The 21786-nt window shown below is 45.4% G+C and overlaps 1 protein-coding gene across 4 annotated transcripts in view; it reads right to left on the reverse strand.

The window, feature by feature from the left end:
• The window catches only part of GNB2 (G protein subunit beta 2), a 447265-nt gene that overhangs the window by 97727 nt on the left and 327752 nt on the right, over positions 1–21786 (reverse strand). The window lies entirely within an intron of this gene.

Raw genomic sequence — 21786 nt, forward strand, 5'->3', positions numbered from 1 at the left:
GGGAAAACAACGATTCAGGAGTTGCAGCAGGTGTCTCTTCCAAGTTTTTCTTCAGATTCCTACCTCCAGTGGTCAACTTCGCTTTCCGAGCCAAAAAGCCTTGCCTTTTATGCAGGTTTCTCCTATTCATTCCAGCCTAGCTGTCAATCACACAGCAGGGTGGCTGTCCTTGCCGGACAGCCAGCTGGCCAATCACCTATGGGTGCATTACTGTAATCATGGGGATTAAGCACAGAGTTTCGGGCACCTCCCTCACTTCCTGCCCCTGTCAGACATACTGGAGATAAAAGGTGGGCTTCACTCGTGAATCCCACCAAAGCCGATACTAACAATCTGGCCAAACCTGGTTTGGCGCACAGAGTAAATATCAAGAAGTGCCTTTCCAGCAATAAATGGCAAAAAAAGAAGATTGGGCCTTTTTGACAAAATGGGCACCTATGGTTGCCTCACTGCAGCTGCGAATGCAGCCCACGGTAAAAACACAATGGTAGTAAAAAAGTAAACCACTACCGCCAGCCATTAATCGTAGAAAGGGTAACATACAAATGTTACATGAGACTCTAGACAAAGGGGATACTAAGTAACTCCTCCAGCACCTTGTGGTAAAATAGTGTGTGCTGGGTCTAGAAAGTTACAAAATGTAAGTAAAGTCAATTTCACTTCACTGCTCTTGGAAACAGTGTCACCAAGAGAAGGTATTTAAACCTTTGGGAAATCTAACAGACTTGCCTGTGCGACTGCACTGAAGGTACTGTGCATCACAATGCAAAGATGATGCCTATGTAGTTTGTCTAACTCAAAACCAAAAGAAACGTGTTCAAAATCACAGAAAATACATGAGTGGGGAAAAAGGTCTCTCTCGCTCTCTCTTGGTTAGAAATTAAAAAGTCCTAGAGTCCAGAAAAAGTGCTGGGGGTCTCCAAGGTAGAGAGGAATTATCACATTTCTGAGAATTCTCCGTAACACTAATCTTCACAATCTTGGCTAGATTTTTCTCAGTGCTAAACTTCACAATTCCGTCTAGATGTAATGGAGGCTAATCTTCACATTTCTGTCTAGATGTGGCACAATGCTAATCTTCACAATTCTGTATAGATACGATACAAGCTAATCTTCACAATCCTGGCTAGATGGGATAGAGGCTAATCTTCATAATTCTGGCTAGATGTGACAGAAGCTAATAGTCACAATTCTGTCTAGATAGGACACAATACTAATCTTCACAATCATGTCCAGAGGTGGCGCAATGCGAACCTTCACAATTCTGTCTAGATGTGAAGAATGTGATGTGATATAGCCACCGGGTGAGGCTTATGCTGAGGCTGAACACATTCACTAAAGAAGCTTCATTATTACAATTATGTTGCTCTTGAAAACATTAATCCAGTAAGGATGTTTAAAACACTTTAATATGAGGCACAAATCAAAATATTTTTCCATGAGTCTTTACTATTCTGTATTATATTGATTGTATGATCAGTTAAGTGCACCGGAAAACAAAATTGCTCCAACTAGAACTGCCTCAAACACACCGTTTATTCTACTTCCCCTTCGCTTTTGGTAACCTCAAACTAGCCAATATAGATGCTTTTTCTGTGGCTGACACATGCAGGCAGGTATTCCCAGCGTAAACGCATGGGTGCCCCATCCTCATTTTGAAAGTGAATCCCTGCACATCCTCATGTGACCCTACAGACCTCTGGTAGATCTGCCCTGCCCCCAACCCTGAGGGAACAGGCCATTACTAGACAGTCCATTTCTCAGGGTTGTAACGGTTCATTGAGAAGCCACCCTCAACACAGGGAGTTCCTTCCCTCCCCACTCAAGTTGAGACGCAACAAACGGTTTACTGGATTCTTTTATTCAGTCCTACTTCAGACCCACATCATGCACCTTAACCCTCCCCTTGAGCTACCAATGAGCCAAGAACCAGACCAGAGTACAGGAAGGAACAAGTTACTTACCAGTAACTGTTCTCCAGCATGGGTCTGGCATGGATTCACATGCTCATGAATATTCCCAGTCAGGCTGGGAATCCTCGGTAAAGAAAAAAAAGTTTTGTTTCTGAACTGTCTTTCTACTAATAGCCAATCACTGGTCTCTGGGTCATACTGCCCCCAGCCATTGACTGCCCTCTACCTAAGCCACTCCTTTGGCAGCCATCTTCAGATTTGGTAGCATGTAAAGTGGCAGTAGCACCAAGAGAAGAGACGCAGAGGGCAAGGCGGGAGGGTTTGCATGTGAATCCACCCAGGTTATCAATGTGGTCAAACAGCTTTGTGAAGATATTGTATAAGGTCGGCGAGACGCACGAGCCTTGTGGAACGCCAGATGATGGGGACGGGGTGGGCTGAAGCCCCCAGAGAGAAAACCCGGGTGGTTGGGTCGACCAGGAAGGACTGGACCCAGGCGGTCGCTTGGTTAGAGAAAGCAGCTGAGGCAGTCAGATGTTCCATGAGGATCTGATGGTCGACAAGGTCAAAGGCTGCCAAGAGGTCAAGGAGCAGGAGAATGGCCAAATTACCCTTATACTTTGCCTCGTCCATCTGGATTTTTAAATCCAGGAGGGCTGTCTCTGTTCCATGCCTTGGCCTGAAGCCAGATTGTCTAAGGCCAAGGAGGTTGTTCTCTTCCAGATGCTTCTGGAATTGCAGTTAAGCCACTCTAAGATCTTTAGGCCCTGGTCTTGGAGAGAATCTCTCTGTAGTTCGCCAGCTCGTAGCCACCAAACTAACGCTGCAGGAGCTAGGCCTTCAAGTTCAGTAACCCATGATCATGGTGCAGAATTGCTCATCCTTCCCAAGCAAGATGATCTGCGACCACTGGCAGATCGACTGGAGGGGACTCAAAGTAGTAACGGCAACAGAGGGAACATATACAGAAATGGGCCTTCCCAAGGGAATGGAAATGCACCCCCCCATGCTCCCCGGCTTGGGGAGAACCTCCGGCACTTGGTGTTCGTCGCCATCCCAAACAGATCGATCTGGGGACTGCCCCATTTGAGGAAAAGGTTGTCCACTTGATCCTGCCGAAGCTCCCACTTGTGGCAAAAGTGCAGCTCCCTGCTGAGTCGGCGCCAGTGTTCTTTACTCCTGCCAGGTTAAACGGAATGAGGAACATACCCTGGGCAATAGCCCAATGCCAAATCATGAGCCTCCTTGGAGAGCGCTGGCGCCCCACCTGCTTCCGGATGTAAAACAGTGGTGGCATTGTCTGTGAAGACTCTCACCACTTTGCCCTTGAGGGACGGCAGAAACTACCTGCGGGCCAAAACAGCCTGTTCCAGGACGTTGATGTGGAACTTCTCTTCCGGCAACCACAGGCCTCTGGCATTAAGACGTCCGGTGTGGGCTTCCCATCCTTCCATCGAAGCATACGTCATGACCATCTCCTGGTACTGGGGGCTTCGGACATCTGTGCCTCTGGCAATGTTGGAGCACACGCCCTACCACCTTATTGCTCGACGGAACTCCTTGTTGAGCGTAATCCTGTACTGGAAGCCTCCAGACACCTGGACCCAACGAGGACTGGCTAGACTTCCCTCCTGAGGAAGGGAAGGACGGTAGTCGTCGTAGTATGCCCAGAGCATGTGCCATCTCCGGGTCAGTCTTGATGGCTTGGAGGGATTAATCTACAGCCTTCTCAAACAGTTTGTCCCAGCAAGGGCATGTCCAAAACCCTTGTGTAGACCCCCTGCCTAAAGTTGGTGGCCTTGAGCCAATCACGAGGGCGAAGACAGGCCGTTTCCCCATCTAGCAGAAACCTGTGTCTGCAATGTCCAGGGCCACCGCGATGGTGTGGTCTGACGCCACCTCGCCTTCTTGAAGGATCTCCAAAGCATCTACCTGCTCGTCATCGGGGAGGAAGTCAAGGAGCTGCGCCAGCTTAAATCACAACTCCCAGACGTCTCTGGCCACGATCGCAAGGGCACTTGACTGTCGCCGCCGAATAGATAACCTTTCTACCCATAGAATCCAATTTCTTCCCCTCGTTGTCCGGAGGGGTAGAAGACTAAGATGCCGAACTCGATGATTTCATCCTGGCATCTGCCGAGACTGAGTCCGGCGACGGATGACACTGCAAGTACTTAGGTGCACCCTGTACTTTTTCTTCAGCCGGTCTCTCCTCGCTTGGGCTGTCGAGGGGTTCATCACAAATATCGTCCAGGAGTGGGACTGAAAGGATGGTCTTCCTCTTCACCTCCTGGCACCGATATAAGAAACCTTCCGTCTTGTCCTTCGGCATGAGCTGGAAAAGCTGACGCTTGGGCGATAATTGCACGGAAGGATCCTACATCACCCAACAGAGGCTCTGGGCGGAGGAGACAGGAGGACCCCCATCCTGCCGTCATCAGCACTCGTCGCTGTGTCCGATTCAGTCTCCCTTGGGGGAGAGTGAGGCGATGGGTGGCACAGAGGTGTGGGATGCCGCCTCTTCTTGGCTGGCGGTTCTCCTGGTGTCAACAGGGTGGCCAGAACTGGTGCCGCAGGCGGAGAGGCCGTCGTCACCCTCTTCTATCTCAAACACCAGCGTGTGGAGCATCGAAAGAATGCCCAGTGAAGGAGGTTTTGGCAGTACCTAGGGGTAGCTACGCTGGGCCCAGGACTCCCGTCATCTCAGGACCCTTCGTCATCATCTCCATCAACTGTATACAAGTCGCCCCCGTCGTGGGGGATTCCCACAACATCCCCTCTCCCTCCGGATGGTGTTGATGGAAAGCATCTCATCCTAGTCTCATCCTAGTCGGCCGAAGAAATGTTAATTCCTTGAAGGCCTTCACCCGCCCACCCCCATTCTTCGGGTCCTGAGGCGTCGATCTCGGGCTGAGGTCCAGCATCCTCTTCTCCAGGGTCTTACCAACCTGCTTGTTCGAAGACTCCCTCCTGGAAGGAAGGCATCCTGGCAGGCATCGGGGTACCCTGGTCTGGGTCCGCCCCTACGGCCCTCAAGAGTGATGCCACCACCTCGATGGAGGGGAGCGATTTTGCCTGGTGCACTTGAACATTCACGGTAAGGCTGGATCCTTTGTCTTGCTTGGCCTTCTGCTTCAAGGCCGGGTCGAACACCTTGTGCTGTTTGGTCTTCTCATTCGGGGCAGGGTCAGTCCCTTGTCTACTTTGGCCTTCTCCGTAGAGGTAGGCCGGACACGGTACCCTGCTTGGCCTTCTCCAGATTATCTCTCAGCTTCCTCAGGGTAGCCGACTTCCTTTTGGACATAGAACCAGAGTGGTGACTGGAGATCAATGCAGATGGGGTGGACGATTGCGCCCTGACCGTCGCGTGACCCGCAGCAGCGGCCCTGACGCAAGTGGACTCGCAGTGCTTGGCATTGTGTTAGGCCTCCACGGATGCGGCACCCTAAAAAAGGACTTCGAAGCCCACTCAGGTTTGCTAGATCTGGGAGAGGCATGCCCCTGGGTACCAACCCGGGGCAGAGGCCTTGGACTGCAGCCACGACCCCAACCATTGGTGTCGATCCTTCATTGTGCGCTTCGCGAAGTCACAGCAAATCACACAATCTTTTCGTTATGCGTCGGGTGCAGGCAATACAGACACTGGGAATGTTTGTCGTCCATGTACACATTCCGCAAACCGCAGTCGGAGCAAAGCTTGAAGAGGGAAGCTCCAGCGTCCTTCTCGTTCCAACATGAGCCACGCGGTGTAGGCCTGAATAACTTCTGGAAGCTTCCTAGGAGAACACTCGATTTCTGCCCTTAAGGGGTGATGAAAGATGCAGAAAAACGGGTCACCGTTGATCAGAAGAGTAAGCGATGGAACACAGGCTCGATTGACTGAAATATAGAATTTTACCATCGCAAACACGAAAATAAAATGCAGAAAAGCTCGAAGAGCAAAACGTGAGGACTCCCAACACTTGAACATGCAGTAAAAATCTGAAGATGGCTGCCAGAGGAGGGGCTTAGATAAAGGGCATTCATTGGCTGGGGGCAGTATGACAGCTCAGTGATTGGTTTATAGGAGAAAGACAGTTTAGAAATGAAACCATTTTTTTTCTTTTACCGAGGATTCCCAGCCTGACGGGGAATATTCATGAGCATGGGAATCCTAGCCAGACCACATGCTGGAGAACGAGGATCCTTGTGGTACTCCACCAGTGGTGACCCACGGTTCTGATTTGAATGGTTTCAGCCAATTTGTTCTTTTAGACAAGAAAGATTTAATCCAGCGCGGCGCTGTCGGTGATCCCCATTTCTTGGGGATTTTATGGTCGACTGTCGAATGCTGCAGAGATGTAGAGTAGTATCAGTGCTGAACGTGTGTTGAAATCTGTGTTGGTTTTTAGATCGTCACATATAGAGAAGTGCTGCCTCCGCCCCTCATGGGCCTGAAGCAAACTTGCGCCTCGTCAAGTAGTTTGTTAGTTTCTACATGGTCCACTGTTTGTTCCTAGACATAGGTCTCGTAGTTTTGCTGGATAGGGAATATTCAAGAACATCTGTAGTTTGAGAGATCTTCCGCATCGCCCATTATGTCCTTAAGGAGTGGTTTGATTTAGGCAGATTTGAATGCCTGCTGTACTCTCCTTGGAGAGTGATAGGCTGAATAGCTTTAGGTAGCATTCCGGTTTAGGTGGTGCTCCCTGTGTAAGGATTGCTTTATAGATGTCTGGTGGGCAGGGGTCCATTGGGAAGCCTGCCTTGTTGCTTTTTCACCAGTTTGAGGAGCGTTTCTCTTGACATTTTAGCCAAAACTGTTCAGCCTGTTCTGTGGTCGCGGTATAGGTAGGGCACGGTGCACGGTCTAGTCGATTGGTCAACTTTGTATGATCCAGTGTATGCTTGGGATTTTATTCTTAAAGTGATCTGCAAGTTCAATGCATAGTTTTGTGAAGGCACCAGTGTGTTATTGCATCCAGGAAGATTTCTTATCTTGTTTATGATGTTGAATAGTCGAGCGTTGGTTGCTTTGTGATCCAGTCGTAATAGTATCTTTCGCTTTAAGGATTTCCTTTTTTATGCTCCGATTTGTTTGAGAAATTCATTTTGCTTGGTCGTAGGTTTTCCCCCATTCTTGTTCGTTTTTTTGTCACCATTGTGTTGAGATGGGGCGTGAAACATCTCCCCACTGCTTTCTTTTGTTTTGTCCTCCAGGGCGATGCAGTCAATTGTTTGTGTTTCACTTCTGTACTAGGTCTGCTTTTTCTTCTACGTCATTTGCTTCCAAAATCAATGGTTTTGAGGATTCCAGTTCTGCCAAGTTTCACAGTATTCCAATTTCTTGTCCCGAGATACTGAGATCCCTGGGCCCGAAATCTGATGACCGCATGGTCCGCTTTTCCTCCAACTGAAACAGAATGCCGGGCGCCAACTGGCACCAAAACGAGGCTTTGTTGCCTTCTTGTTGCTAAGCAATGCGTCCTTTAATAGGACTCTACTTCCGCCGGCAGGTGAAAAGCCGGCAGCCGATTAAGGCTGCATAACGCCATCCTGTTTGCCCCAGTTTACGTTAATACCCATCTATTTGGCTGCTAATATAATAATCTAATTGTACGGTTCCTCATTGAACTATTGAGACACGTGCTGGAACTTTTCGTACGGACAGTAATTGACTCTGCCGCTCACTGGAAGCAACATTGGCAACAAACGCTGACATAATGGTGTAAGAACCACCATAAGGGATCCTGGGTGACTAGTTCTGTTGGCCATGAGCCAGGCACAGGTATGCAATGTGCGCTGGACATATACTTCTAAATTGTGATCTCACACCAGTTGTTCAACAGAGACTACCCACCACTTTTATGCAAAATACTATACTACAATATATTTAAAGTTATGGTCTACGATTACCCCATTGTTTCATGATGCCTAACCAACTGCTTCATGTATTAAGCGCAGATCTAATCTTAGTGGTTACTCCGGAGTATATATGAATGCTCAGCTCTGCTTTACGTTATACTACGACGACCCTTACCTACACCCAGCAGAGCCAACCAGACTATCCACCTGGCCTCTATCCCAGTTGGTTTGATCAGAGTAAATGGATTATAGTTGTGATACAATTGTAGGCCCAGCTCATCACGAGTTCCTAGCCCTTATGACAGCACGATAGCGAATTCTCTACTACTCTAGCCCATGCTCAGCGTGATAACTATAGCATGCCTATGCCTGGTGTTAGCATTTTTATTTGCAATACTGGCCCACTTAAAACACCTTAGCATGTTTTACACATTGTCATTTCTCCTTTAGAAACTGAATAAGTAAACTTAAAATTAGAAGCCCTGAGTCTGCAGCTCATTACATTGAACTGCAAATATAAGTTTATGCTTGCCTGCTACATTAAGCCTAGGCTTTAGAACCTAAGTTCATTATGCACACGTTAACATACTTCATTTGTTCTATTAACATCCTACTCCTGCTCTACTCTCAAGGGTGCCTTGCCACACAAGCTCCATCTAGCATGTCCATAATGACATCAAACAGATCCCACACCAGGGGATTTTTGAGCCACCCCACACTCCGCCCACACCCAAACACCCCGTGTACCTTAGAGGCTAGAAACTTGAAACTCAGATCCCGACTGAGTAAACTGTTTCAGTCCTTAGCTAGATCCCTCCCCTGGGCTAATGTTGTAATGTGTATCTGTATGTGGTGACATCACTACTGGATGGAATGTAGTGAAGTCAGAGTGAGTGGAGTGTTGGGGATGTTATGCTCTGAATACTGGTTCTAAGTTTGACAGTTGAGAGGTAAGCTGGCATGAAGGGACGTGCCAATGCTATCTTCCTGGAAATTAACTTACAATAAACCTACAAATAACTTACCTGCTGGTCCGGGTGTTCTTCAGGTACCAAGTTATTACAGCTAACAATAAAAATATTACCTCTACTAATCAGAAGACCGCTATTACTAATTACACCTTGCATAAACCCTGCCTACAGGCTACGTACAAGCATCATATATGGCACAAATCCAAGAAAGCTAACAACTCCCAATCTATAACTACCATTATACCTGCCACCCCTCTTAAAGCAGCCTTAAATGTAAGATCTCTTGTGGCCCATGCCACAGAGATAGCCGCCTTGATTCTGACCGATAACCTGGACTTTCTCGCCATCACTGAGACCTGGCTGCATGAAGCAGCAGGACCTTTGCTTTCACTAGCAATCCCAGACAGATAAAATATACTTAGACAGGACAGAGAAAAAATGCGAGGCGGAGGCATCGCCATCTACAAATCTAGCCTAGCCATGAGATTAGTCCCGTCCCATTCTACCCAATCCTGTGAAGTCCTCACAGTCAAACTCCCATTACTCAATTCCCAGACCTTGACCATCCACCTTATTTATAGATCCCCTGGACCGATCGGGTCCTTTTAGGAGGATCTCTACACTCTTCTCTACTACAATCTCAAAACCACTTCTCAACTATAAGTCCTGGGTGACTAAACTTGGGCTTCAAATGACCCTTTACATAAACACGCCACAACCATTGCCAACATCCTAACTGAACTCGGCATATGCCAAAAAATTACTCAAACCACTCACAATAAAGGGAGAATCCTTGATTTGGTGGCAGAATACAACTGCTCGGCTAACATCACCATCTCGGCGCAACCCTGGACAGACCACTTACTTTTGTCATTTGAACTTTCAACCACCAAACCTCTAACCTCAGCCACGCCTATTGCCCCTCCCTGTCCAACTAGGAACAAAAAAAGTAACAGTGAACAAAGTGATCCCTGCCATCCTCCCTACCCTCAACCTGCTGGAGGATGACAGATCCAGAAACCCTTATCAAGGAGTATAACAAAATCATGCTAACTTCACTTGATACGATCGCTCCCATGAAGCTCAGACCCAGCAAACACAAATCGCACCTTAATAAATGGTTCACTCCCCCAACTAAAAGACCTAGGACTCCTCAAGAGAAGTTGTTAATCTGCCTGGAGATTATTCCCATCCGCAGACAATTAAACTAAACTCTCAGAAATGTCCTCCCATTACAAAAAAGAAAATTTACTTGGCCAAACGTAACTCTTACAACAAACGCATCACCTGAGTGATGTCCGGCATAAAGGAATGGTTTACTATATTAAATGAGTTAGAGTCTCCCATCCCTACCTCTGACATCTGTACCAAGGACAAAACTTGGTGCTCAGATATACAACATGCCATCTCCAACAAAGTAACTACCCTTCAACACAAAATAGCACCACAAAAACATCTTTAAATCATCTCCCACACACAAACAAACAATAATACTCCCGATATCCCTGTTACAGAAATTCCATCTAATTCCATTGCCCAATTCAACTTCACTAAAACATCTAGCCATGAGTTTGAGAAAATCATACTCTCGCTCAAACCCTCCAATTGTCAGGGTGACCTCTGCCCAGCCCAGCTCAAATGATGCGTCAAGAGAACTTGCCCCTTTTATATCCAAACTTATCAATGTCTCCTTTGCGTCTGTTACTGTCCCATCCAATCTCAAACAGTCGTGGGTGCTCCCACTACTAAAAAAACAAAACTTAGATCTGCTCATAGCCACCAACTACCGCCCCATCACAACAGTTCCTTTCTTATTAAAAATACTTAATAAAATCGCTTATTTATCTCCAAATCCAAAAATATTTGGAATGCCACAAACTCTTAGGAGCACGGCAATCCGGATTCCGTCCCCAAGACGGAACTGAAACTGCCCTCATCGACTCGAAGGTTCAGGATGAGTTAAGAGACAGTCAAAACAGCCCTACTTCTCGACCCCTCAGCTGCATTCGACCTTGTTGATCAAAAGCTCCTATGCAGACACCTGGACTCTGCTGCCCATTTCTCTAGAGAGGTCATACTATGGAGAGAGTCTTTTCTGAGTGATCGGACGATGAGGGATTTCTCCCCATCAGCAGACCCCATACCCATCACTTGTTGGGTGCCCCAGGGCTCTTGTGTATCCCCCACCTTATACATTATCTTCACCAAGCCCCTTTTCGAAGATCTGGACCATTTGGGTATCACCTACACCAACTATGCAGATATTCAGATACTCTTCCCACTCTTTGGGGATTACGATAAGGATTTGGCCTTGGTGAATAGGGTGCATCTCATTCAGGCATGGATGGCTACACATGGTCTATGCCTGAATGATAAAACGACGCTCATCATCCTGGGCACCCACTAAGTGATTTCAATCCGGCACCCACCCAAGTCAACGCCTAGCATGTAGTGCACAACTGAATTTCTTATTTATTTTTGTCTAAAAGTGAATTATTCTCAATATATCACTCCTATCACACCCTTCCCCTGGAACCACCCCGGTCTCACTAAACAAGGAATCAGGCTGGTTTGCAAAAGGTAAATATTTATGTATTTAAAATGTAATCATAATATGTTTAATAGGTACCCAACAATCACCAATGGGGAGATGTAACACTGAATAATCTCTTTAATACACGAGGAGTAGTCAGCAAAACAATTCAGCACAGAAAATACTTTTATGTTGGTTCAGATCAGATAGCACTTTGGTTAGAGGTTCCCCCTGCACACCCCTCAACCCCCAATAGGTAATGTAAAGAGATAGGAGGAGAGAGCAAGTTAAATTTTAAATGTAAAAGGTATTTGTACCACGCACCATCACCAACGGAATTGGTCCCCAGGCGCTCTGGCGGATCTGTAAACGATAAGGTGGGATGGGTTAGTAAGGTGAAAAGGGAGTAGGATAGTGAGGAGTGGTGCTCTGCTGGCATCTTCAACTCGGTATGCACCGGGTGCTGACCTTTGGTGCGGGTATTGGATCGGTGTCAGTCGGCGTGTGATGTTGCTCCGGCTTGTGTTGTTGCAGTGTTGAAGTGTGTGCGGCTTGTGCGAGAGATGGTTGTGTGAGTTTTTTGAGTGCGATAAGTATGCAGAGTTTGAGCTTATATTGGTTAGTGGGTTACCTGACCCTTAGCATGCTAACATTCACAGTTTGTCCAAGTGTGGCACTTGTTGGCCTTCACAATCCCATCCAGATGCTGCGCGGTCCAATGTCTAGCATTCCATCTAGGTGTGGGCATGCCAACATTCACAATCCCATCCAGATGCGGCACAGGCCAGTGTCTAGAAATCCGTCCAGGTGTGGGCCTGCCAACATTCACAACTCCATCCGGATGTTACGCAGGCCAGCGCTCACAATTCTAAGTGTGGCACATGCCAACATTCAAGCTTCATCCAGGCACGGGCATGCCATCCTCCAGGCAATCCTATCTAGATGCGACGCAGGCCAATGTTCACAATTCTAAGTGTGGCACATGCTAGTCTCCAGGTTTCGCATAGGTGCGGGCATGCCACCATTCACAACTCCATCTAAGTGTGGGCATGCCAACACTCAAAGCCCCATCCAGACACAACGCAGGCCAACACTCACAACTCTATCCAAGTGAGGACATGCCAACATTCAAAGTCCTATCTGGATGCAACGCAGACTTACATTCACATTTCTATCTAGGTGCGGTCATGCCAACATTCATAATTCCATCCAAGTGTGTCTGCCGGTCTGGATAAGGTGCGTCCGGTACATACGAGTCGATGAGTCACTTGAGGGCTTTCGTCTGGGTCCAAGTATGTGATCAGTCTATGGAGCCTTCCATTCGTGGCTATTTTCCATGATATCTTATGCTCTGTCAAGTGGTTGGTTCTTTGGGTTGAGTGTTTGTCCATTTTGACAGTGGCCGAGGTTGGAGTTATTTTTGTCATTGTTTTAATGTCTGTTGTGGTTACGCTGTGAAGAGCCATGATTTGAGGAGTTTCCTGAATGCTAGGTGGTTTTTTTGTGTTCCTTATATTCTTGGGTAGGTCATTCCAGGTTTTGGGTGCCTGGTGAGAGAGAGGATCCTCAGAGTTTTTTCTGTTGTAGGGTTTTGGTTCCAGGCGTATGTCGGTGCTTGATCTTAGTGTTCTAGTCGGTTGATGTAGGCGTAGTTTGTCGCTTAGGAAGTCTGTGCCTTGTTTGTGTAGTGCTCTGTGCGTGATGCACATGAACTTTATTAGCTGTTTTAGTGGTAGCCAGTGTAGTATTGTTAGCGCGGGTGTGATGTGTTCTCTTCTGGGTAGCTTGAGGAGGAGTCTGGCTGCTGCATTTTGTATGTTTTTTTAGAAGTCGTTCGGGCATGACCAGGTATAGGCTATTGGCAGTCTACTCTGGACAGGATCAGAAAGAGAAAGAGAAAGAGAAAGAGAAAGAGAAAGAGAAAGAGAAAGAGAAAGAGAGAAAGAAAAAGAAAGAGAGAAAGAGAGAAAGAGAAAGAGAGAAAGAGAGAAAGAGAAAGAGAGAAAGAGAGAGAAAGAGAGAGAAAGAGAGAGAAAGAGAGAAAGAGAGAGAAAGAGAGAGAAAGAGAGAGAAAGAGAGAGAGAGAGAGAGAGAGAGAGAGAGAGAGAGAGAGAGAGAGAGAGAGAGAGAGAGAGAGAGAGAGTGTGTGTTGTTCCCAAAACAAAAATTTGCGGCAAACTTTTCACTGCGTGATAATCGGAGAATCGAGATAGGCGCAAGGATGGAATACTGGAAAGCGCTTTTTAAAATTGACAAATTGGTTTCTTACACTACAGGATGACTATGAACAAAACGAACACCACACAGGAACAGTCACTTGATCAGGGTGACTGCCAGCTAAGGAAACTCCTTCTTCAGATGAGAACAATACACGTTCCGGAGGGAAGATAGGCTGGGTTGGGGAGAGATTTCAGACAAGGCAAAGATACTCCTAACACTACAGGTTCTAAATCCAAGATAGGATGGGTCTAAGATCGGGATAAAACTATGCAAAGTACATATGCTAGTGACAATTCTTCCTATTTATACTCACTGGATACGTTTTTAAATGGGACCATCAATTCGGGGGGGGGGGGGGGGGGTGTTTGTGTCTTGATAGGAGGAGAGAAACAGTGTCATCTTTATGGTGCAATTTTATGAGGCAGATAATCCGCCCTTAGAACACAGTCTACTTTTGGCACAATACATATTTACAAATGTGCAACCTCTATTAAAAAAAAAAGAAAATCACATACAGATTACATATTTTACATAGCAACTATTCCTCAAAACCCCGTAGCTGTGGGATCTTGTCTCTGCTTTCCACAGAATTTTGCCTTTTTCACTATGAACACAATGTCCAATTTTTAAGTAAATTTCTACAAGTGTGCGTGTTTAACATGGAAATAAGTGTATAAAGTTTCACAATTCTAGCAGAAATACATTTTGCGTAAAATCACATTTCTTGCCATTGCTGTCCAGAACATGTCACAGTTCTGGCACCTCTTCACCCGTGCAACCAGAAATTAAACTAACAACTTATTTTTATATTTTTCACAATTTTAGATAACAAGTCATCAGTCTTTAAAATGGGTTATTTGTCCTTCAGCAACAAATGGTCGCTTGGCTCCACCCCTTGGTCTCTCCCAGGAAGCCCAGGAGCCACCCCCCCCCATGTTTGTTCCTTGCAGAGGCCATTTACAACTGTCTTCACACTTCGAATTTCCTGAGCTGCAGCTTTTCATTGTTCCTTTTCCCTTTGTAGACCAGGTTCTTTCCTACCCTGTATTTAACGCCTCTGTGATTTCCTGCTGTGAGGGAGGGGGGGGGGGTGGGGAGTAGGCCTTCCTTCTGTGAGAAAAACCCGTTATTCAAGTTCTGCAGCTTTAGCCAGGTTTAAATTGTTAAATTCTTCTTAGCACAAAGCAAACTTGTATCAAATAACCGCTAGAATTCTCATTCCAGATTTTAAACCCATGGGATGAAAACAATTACAATCTGGGTTACTATCAGAATTTCAGTTTATACATGTTAAAGCTTAATCAGGCAGGCCCCTGACAGCTGTCACCACAGCGGCCCTCTGCTGCACAGATTTTTGACAGATCCACAGACAGGCCACTTCTGCTGTGAAAATCTCTTTATGCTTTCAGCCTTTCAAGACCTTGCAAGTACACAATGATTTCTTAACTCACTCAGCAAGAATTTTGAATATTTGAAAGGTGTTCTGTACCGGCATTCTGGAGTTTCAGCAGCAAAGAAAAGGTGATTTTAAAGCAAGATTTGGAGTCATTTAGCAAAACACTGCTTCTTCCTTCTGCACTCCTCTTTCAATTGTTGTGGAGCCCAGTGACACATTTCAGTAGTGAGAGCTCTGTTACACCACTGACAACATACGTGGCAGATTGGGCAGCCATCTTTTTGTGGGTTGAAAAGGGCGATTTTCAGGGGTTTTGGCGCGAACAAGGGTTTTGCGGCCATTTTGCCATTTCTGGCACCACCATAACTGAGTGATGCAGCATCGCAGAGCAAAAGTGGGTCAATACATCCCACAACACTAATCTGAAGAAACTAGGAATACTTATCATTCACAATCAATGGTAACCTCATTAAGGTGGCCAAGGAGGTTAATACCCTTGGCTTCCACCTTGATTCCTCCCTCACCAAACAGTTGAACACCATGGCCTCTGCCACGTCCTATAAATGTAAGCTCATCAGAACGGGAAAACCCTTCCTATCTGACGAGAACTTCATTACCTTGGCCAGAGCCCTTATTCTATCCATGCTTGATTATTGCAACGCCTTATACATTGGTGACAAATCTATAATCCAGAAGATAAAAATTCTTCAAAATAATGCCTTACGAGCTGCACTTGGAGTACCTAAAAGATCACACATCTCTGTGATAAAACGGCAAAACAACTGGCTCTCCACCCACAACAAAATTCAGCTTAAAACAGCATCCCTCACACACAAAGCTCCAAACAACGCTGCCCCCAACTACCTTACAGACCGATTCCAGAGGAGGACCTCCACCAGACCCATGAGAGCTACGAACACCAACTCCCTCACCATACCTAGATTTAGGCTCTCCAAGGTGGGTGGAAGCAGCTTCCCTTTCCGGCCCAACTTTGGAACTCCCTACCAACCTTATCTGAACTTCAGACTTGGATACATCCACCTGGTCAAATCCAACGATATCTAATGATGTCTGTTTATGTGCGACTGCTAACTTGACCTTGCACATACTCATGCACTGCTGTACCATACCTGCTTATGTCTTGTGACATTGTGTCCCCACTTTGTAGATATTCTTGTACCTTTGTATTTTACTTGTATTCCTTGCCGTTATTTTGTAATATGTTAACTAAACTTTGCATTTTCCTATAACTGCTGCGCCCTGATACCCATGGGTCTCGTGCGCATTATAAATGAATAAACTAAAATTGTCCAGATTGGGGGGTACTTTTCGGGCAGTTTGGTTGGTTTTCGGTGTATTTGTGGCGTTGCTGAGATACATTTTTTGTTGAAGCTCGAGTCAAGAGGGCCCCTGTCGAGTGTGTTGCTCCTTTCGCCATCTGTCGCATTCTCATCGTCTCAAGCTGGTTAGTTAGTGATTTCTGCAAGTTTGCATTTCTTCCTCGAACCATATGTTGAAGTCCCTGAGGATGATCAGGAGATCATGTTTGATGGCCAGGTTTGTGATCGCCTCTATGAAGGCATTTATGAGGTTTGGCTCGGTGGTCTATAGAGTATGAATGTGCAGTTTGTTTGTGGGTTCGATGTCAGGGGACGGACGAGGCTTTCGCAGATCGAGATGTTCAGCGTGTCGGTTTTTATTTTTTAGGTGTTCTTTGTAGGCTACTGCAAGTCCTCTTTCCTTTTATGTTTACCTCTATCAATTTGAACTGTCGGGTAGACCGCCTTTTGTGACTTTTGTAGTCATCTGGCCAGGTTTCTGTGATGAATAGGACGTCAATGACACCATCATTGAGAAGATCATAGATCTCGAGCGCATTTGGACATCAATCTTGCATTGTTTAGGTTGCACTTTATTTTTTTCTTAATAGTGTCCCAATTTGGTCTTGCATTCGTCTGTTTTGCCTTCTCAGGGAGTTTCCTCATTTTCTGGATGTGTTTCGTTAGGTCTGATTCATTATTGAATAGATTGGCTAGGTTTTGTATCAGGTCCAGGACTACTTCTTGCTCCTCTTCCAAGTTCAGTTGCCGTAGGTCCCCTTGGGTTCCTGTGATGTATGGAGTGAAGGCGTTTCCCATAGTTCCCCTTCTGAATGTTTCTGCCTTTTTCCTGTGCGGTCTGGGTACCGTATTGGTGTCTAACATTTCCGGTGGTAGTTTGCAGCCCTGCCAGTAGTCTGTAGGGAGGTATGGTGTTCGTTATAATGATTTATGTCTTGTTCTTGAGCGCGTTCCTTTTTCTGTCGCGCTTTTGGTGTGCGCTCCATTGGCATTTGATGGCATGGTGGTCTGGTTCCATTTAGTTTATCCTTTGTTTTCTCTCGTGTCGTCCTGGTCTGTGGCCTGGCATATTCTGCCCTCTTTAACTTTTAGTTTTTTGGAGATTATGTTTGTGTATTCGAGTCACAGGGACCCCTTGCCCACCTCCAACTCTTTTTCCAGGTTTTTGTTGGGATTTTTATTGTTTTATTATGCAGGTTAGCCTTAAACATATTGGAGAGTTTTAAGTTTCCCATTGTTTATAAGGCAGACATTTGCGAGCATTTACAATAAGAGGTAAAGATGAGAAGAGGTTGAGGGTCCCCGGTAGATGATAGTAAGAGGGGTGAAAGCAAGGAGTTTGACCAAGATATAATGAAAGGAGGAAAAAGTACATCAAAAAGGGGAATAGGTACTGATGGTGCGTCCTTGCCAATCACGAGAAACAAATACCGCCCTGCCAGCTCCATTTTATCTGTTCCAAAATACACAACTTCTAGTATTTGAGGGATTAACTACTGGATCGAGCCGAACGCACACTGCACTAACCATATCGAGCCGAACGCACACTGCACTAACCAATCTGATAAAATCATTATATGGCCTAAACCTTAAGCACAGATCCATCAACCCAGCCATAAAGCCAGGCACAACCTGGAATACATTTTTGCCTGGTCCCCAAAAACTAAATCCAGATCTCGCCTTACCTCTCATGGTATCATTTGGGTGTCCGATTATCTCTGCTTTATGTCCAATCAAAGACAACATACATGCAACCAGTTCCTTCACACATTTTCTACTGTTCAAAATAAAAGGGACAACAGTGGAGACCTTATTAACCTTGCCCCTGGAGTCTCCTACTTCAAATCAAAAAAGCTCACCCGATAAGCACAGATTGGCAAATCTGTATAAAAGAAAAAAACATGTATTTTAACTTAATTTACTTTGTAGAAAGGTCAGGAACCTGAAAATAAGCTGGCGACTATCCTATAACTCTGAAGCTAAAATGGAACCAAGTCAACAGCGTTTCATTTTTTAAAAAAACTATGAAGGCCAAAGGAGCTTATGGCAAAAAATGTAATCTGGCTAAAACTCAAAGTAAGAAACTATTTGCAGTTGTAAACGGGAGAAGTAATGGACCAGACAAAGCTAAATGTTGCCTCTTAACTTCTTGTCAAGCAACTTGCCATACACTTTGCATATAAAAAAAGTAAAATTGACAAAATCATGGAAGATCTGTTATGTCCTAGGAGGAAAGAAGCAGACAAACGCAAACCCATAATGTGCTTGAAAGGCTTGGTAAAAAAAAAACTCCTGAAGAAACCTGCTCTGAACCAGTCAGATCTCTAATGTTCTACCCATTTCCCAGATGCCCTTCCTAGCAGACCAGCTGCAACAATTACGGTTACCCCAAATTCAGGCTTTAGTTGAAAGCTCTGGCCAATTACAAAAGGTGCAATACGCCTTCAGGTCCTTGCATAGTATAGAACAGTTAACCACAACAATCAAAGCTCATCCGAGTGAAAAGGCCAATAAGGATAGCTCAGAGTTTTGATTTTCCTTAACCTATCAGCAGCATTAGATACAATCATCATATTCTCTTATAACCAGATTGAAAGCCACGCCTTTCAGTGCTCAGTGCTTAAATGGATTCACTGTTCTAATGGAGCATTAAAAGTAGTAAATGTGGGCTCATCTTAACTCACAATCTTCACCAATAATCTGGTGAGTGGTTCTTCAAGGTTCGGCGCCATCTCCAAACGTGTTCCGACTTTGCATAGAATCCACCATTGGATCATTTTCATGCTACTTTTCTTTTTTTAAAACAATGCCAAAGTCACTTGAATACTGCTGGATGTAGATGCCGGTGATGGTAGAACTGTCCAAGGGACAAGGCCGTTTGCTATCCTTTAAAAGGATGGATCTTAACTATTTGACTCTCAGACAAGATAAAGATCCTACTCTTAAGTGAGAGATCAAATCGCAGGAATCCACCATTACAGTCAAGCGCATTCAACTCCTGTCCGAAGTCTCATTAAAAGGTTACAAATGTAGGCGTGGGTCCTGGATAAAATCTATCATTTAAGAACCAAATTGCTGAAATCTCAAAATCTTGTTCCTCCTTATTGGAAAAATTAACCATCTACTCGCGCTATTGTCATTTCCGCACTAGGGGACATTACCTGGTCTCTTCTGGACTGAACTTTACAACGCTTATTTAGGCCTTTCAACCACCTTAATTTCAAAATTGCAGCAGATTCAGAATGCTGCAGCCATAACCATGCTTTGCGTCCTTCCAGAGGGTTCACATAAAAAATTGTTATCATTGTTAAGAGTATGTGTCTTGTTTTTAAAAGCTTACAGAAGCCAAATAGTACGACTCTATTGTAAATTACAAATCTATACAGTTCCTTGAGATTTGGCTCAGACAATTATTCCAACTTAACAGAAAAAATGGATTAGGACAACACCATGAATTATTATCGATATGTTTTTTATTGAGCACAGACCCAGCTCTGAGAAGCAACAGAGCGCTTTACAGTGTTATGCAAAAGTAGAGATACATAACAGAGTGCTTATTGGTGGACCCAGCAGATTCAGAAGACCCAATGCACTGTGCAGGCAGCTAAACAATGGCCTCTACTACCGTCATGATGTAAAGAATCCAACCCAACGATTTTCCAAGAGCATCTTAGATCTTGAATTATGTCAGAAACCTCGTCTTGAGATTCTGAATCCCCTAGCTCCACCAATAGTAAGGATATTCAACATTCAAACTGACATGAGCTGTCCAGTCCTGGGGCATCCTCCAAGCACCACCTCAGCCCAGCGCAGCCCAGCAACAGACACTGATATCAGGATGCAGACGTGGACCAGACAGTCGCAACCCCCACAGCCAGCCAAAGACATACAGCCGCTTTCCTGTATAGGCTATACAAGGTAAAGGGCTTAAGCTTGTATAGAATATTGGATAAGGCTTTCCTTGCCTTCAAAGGTCAGGACCAGTTCAAAAACCGGGGGTGGCAGTGTCATTTGCGGGCTTGGTAGGGGTGGGCGCGTTACAGGTTAGTATGCTGGGAATTAAAATTAGCTAGTAAGGTGGTTTTGGTTACTGAGAGACTGGGCATTTCAAAGGAAATCTGATGTGGTATTAGGAGGGGTAGCAGATCGAGGATGTAGTTTTAGTAGATAATGGGTGTCAGATCAGACAGGGGAGACTGGATTGGGGGAGAAGAGTGGCAAATGTGGTTTTTATGGGAGAGTGAGGATAGGGAAAGGAGGGAAGAGCAAGGAGGTGGGGCGTGGAAGACATGGAGGAGAGTGCAAGAACAGTAAGGAGATGGAGGCAGAATGTCAAAACTGTGATAGGCAGGGTGCAATTTGGGAAGTTTCAGGGATCGAACACAAGGGATTGAGCAGACAATCACTGGATATTAAACAAAGTCCTGAGCAACTTTAAATTACATTTTAAAAACTGGTCCCTGCAGCACTCCACTTAAGATTGCTTGTGCGGTTATATACAACCGAAGGTAAAAAGAAAATGGGAGTGATGCTCTGCACTGGTTGTGAAAGTTCTTGCTTTCCTCCATTGAGTTCAATGACATCCTGCAGCATATCTGCATTTTGTCTGGATTTGGACAGATATTTGGAGCAAGTTGTGCCCTTTTGCTTCATTCAAATGGTTCTCGATTGTTTAGGGTGAACTGTTCAGTTTCCTATCACTGCAAGTGCAGAGGAGGCTTCCTGTGTTGTCACCTAGATTTATTTGTATTTTTTATTTTTACACAGTAACACAAGCCACCTTCATTGGAGTGCTACAGGGACACTATCCCTTAAATGTTTTAAGCAACATTGCTGTTACTTTAATGTATACTGAACAGGCTGGTGGTAGTGAACTGCTTTGGACATCCATACTGCAGCCAAGTGCAGGGCTCGAAATGTGCCTTCACTACTAGATATCAGCTAGTGACAATTGAGTCTAGGAGAGCAAGACATTGTTTTCTGTGTTTATGTTGAGAAATGAAGCAAATCATTAGTCATGCCTAGCTAGCAGGTTGCAACTTGAAAATGTACCCATGGCCATGCACAGTTTCTTACAACAATCAAGCTGGGGTAGGTTTATTTTAGTTTGTGTTGCCAGAGCCCCACAGGCCATCTTAAATATATTTTGGGCTTTTTCCTCACCTGAGCGCACTCCAAGCCCACCCTTTGTGATGGAAAGCCTAGACTGCATTGTGCATAAATGGGAGAAACCCGCTTTAAAAGGCGAGGTTTTGGGACTAGAGTGCGAGTCGGCCACTGGGAGAAACACCCGACGAAGAAACTGAATGAAGCTTGCTGCATCCTCCTGGACCTTTGAATTGCCTGGTGAAGCACTGCTGCTGTGCTTAAACTCCTTTTTCAATTCGACAGAAACTCGGGAAGGGACTTCTTCCCTTGGGTTAGTGGAACCAACAAACCCAGAGACAAACTCCACTGGACCATTCTCCCCGACTGGCTGTACTACTTCGCTACTGCAAGAACCGAGTGTCAGGGGTTGAGAAACCATAGTCGAGTGTAAAGTCTTAAATACAGCCAGAAGCCTCCCAAG

This window comes from Ambystoma mexicanum, chromosome 1p (assembly GCF_040938575.1).
Source record: "Ambystoma mexicanum isolate Mex_15411 chromosome 1p, UKY_AmexF1_1, whole genome shotgun sequence".
Taxonomy (NCBI): Eukaryota; Metazoa; Chordata; class Amphibia; order Caudata; family Ambystomatidae; genus Ambystoma; species Ambystoma mexicanum.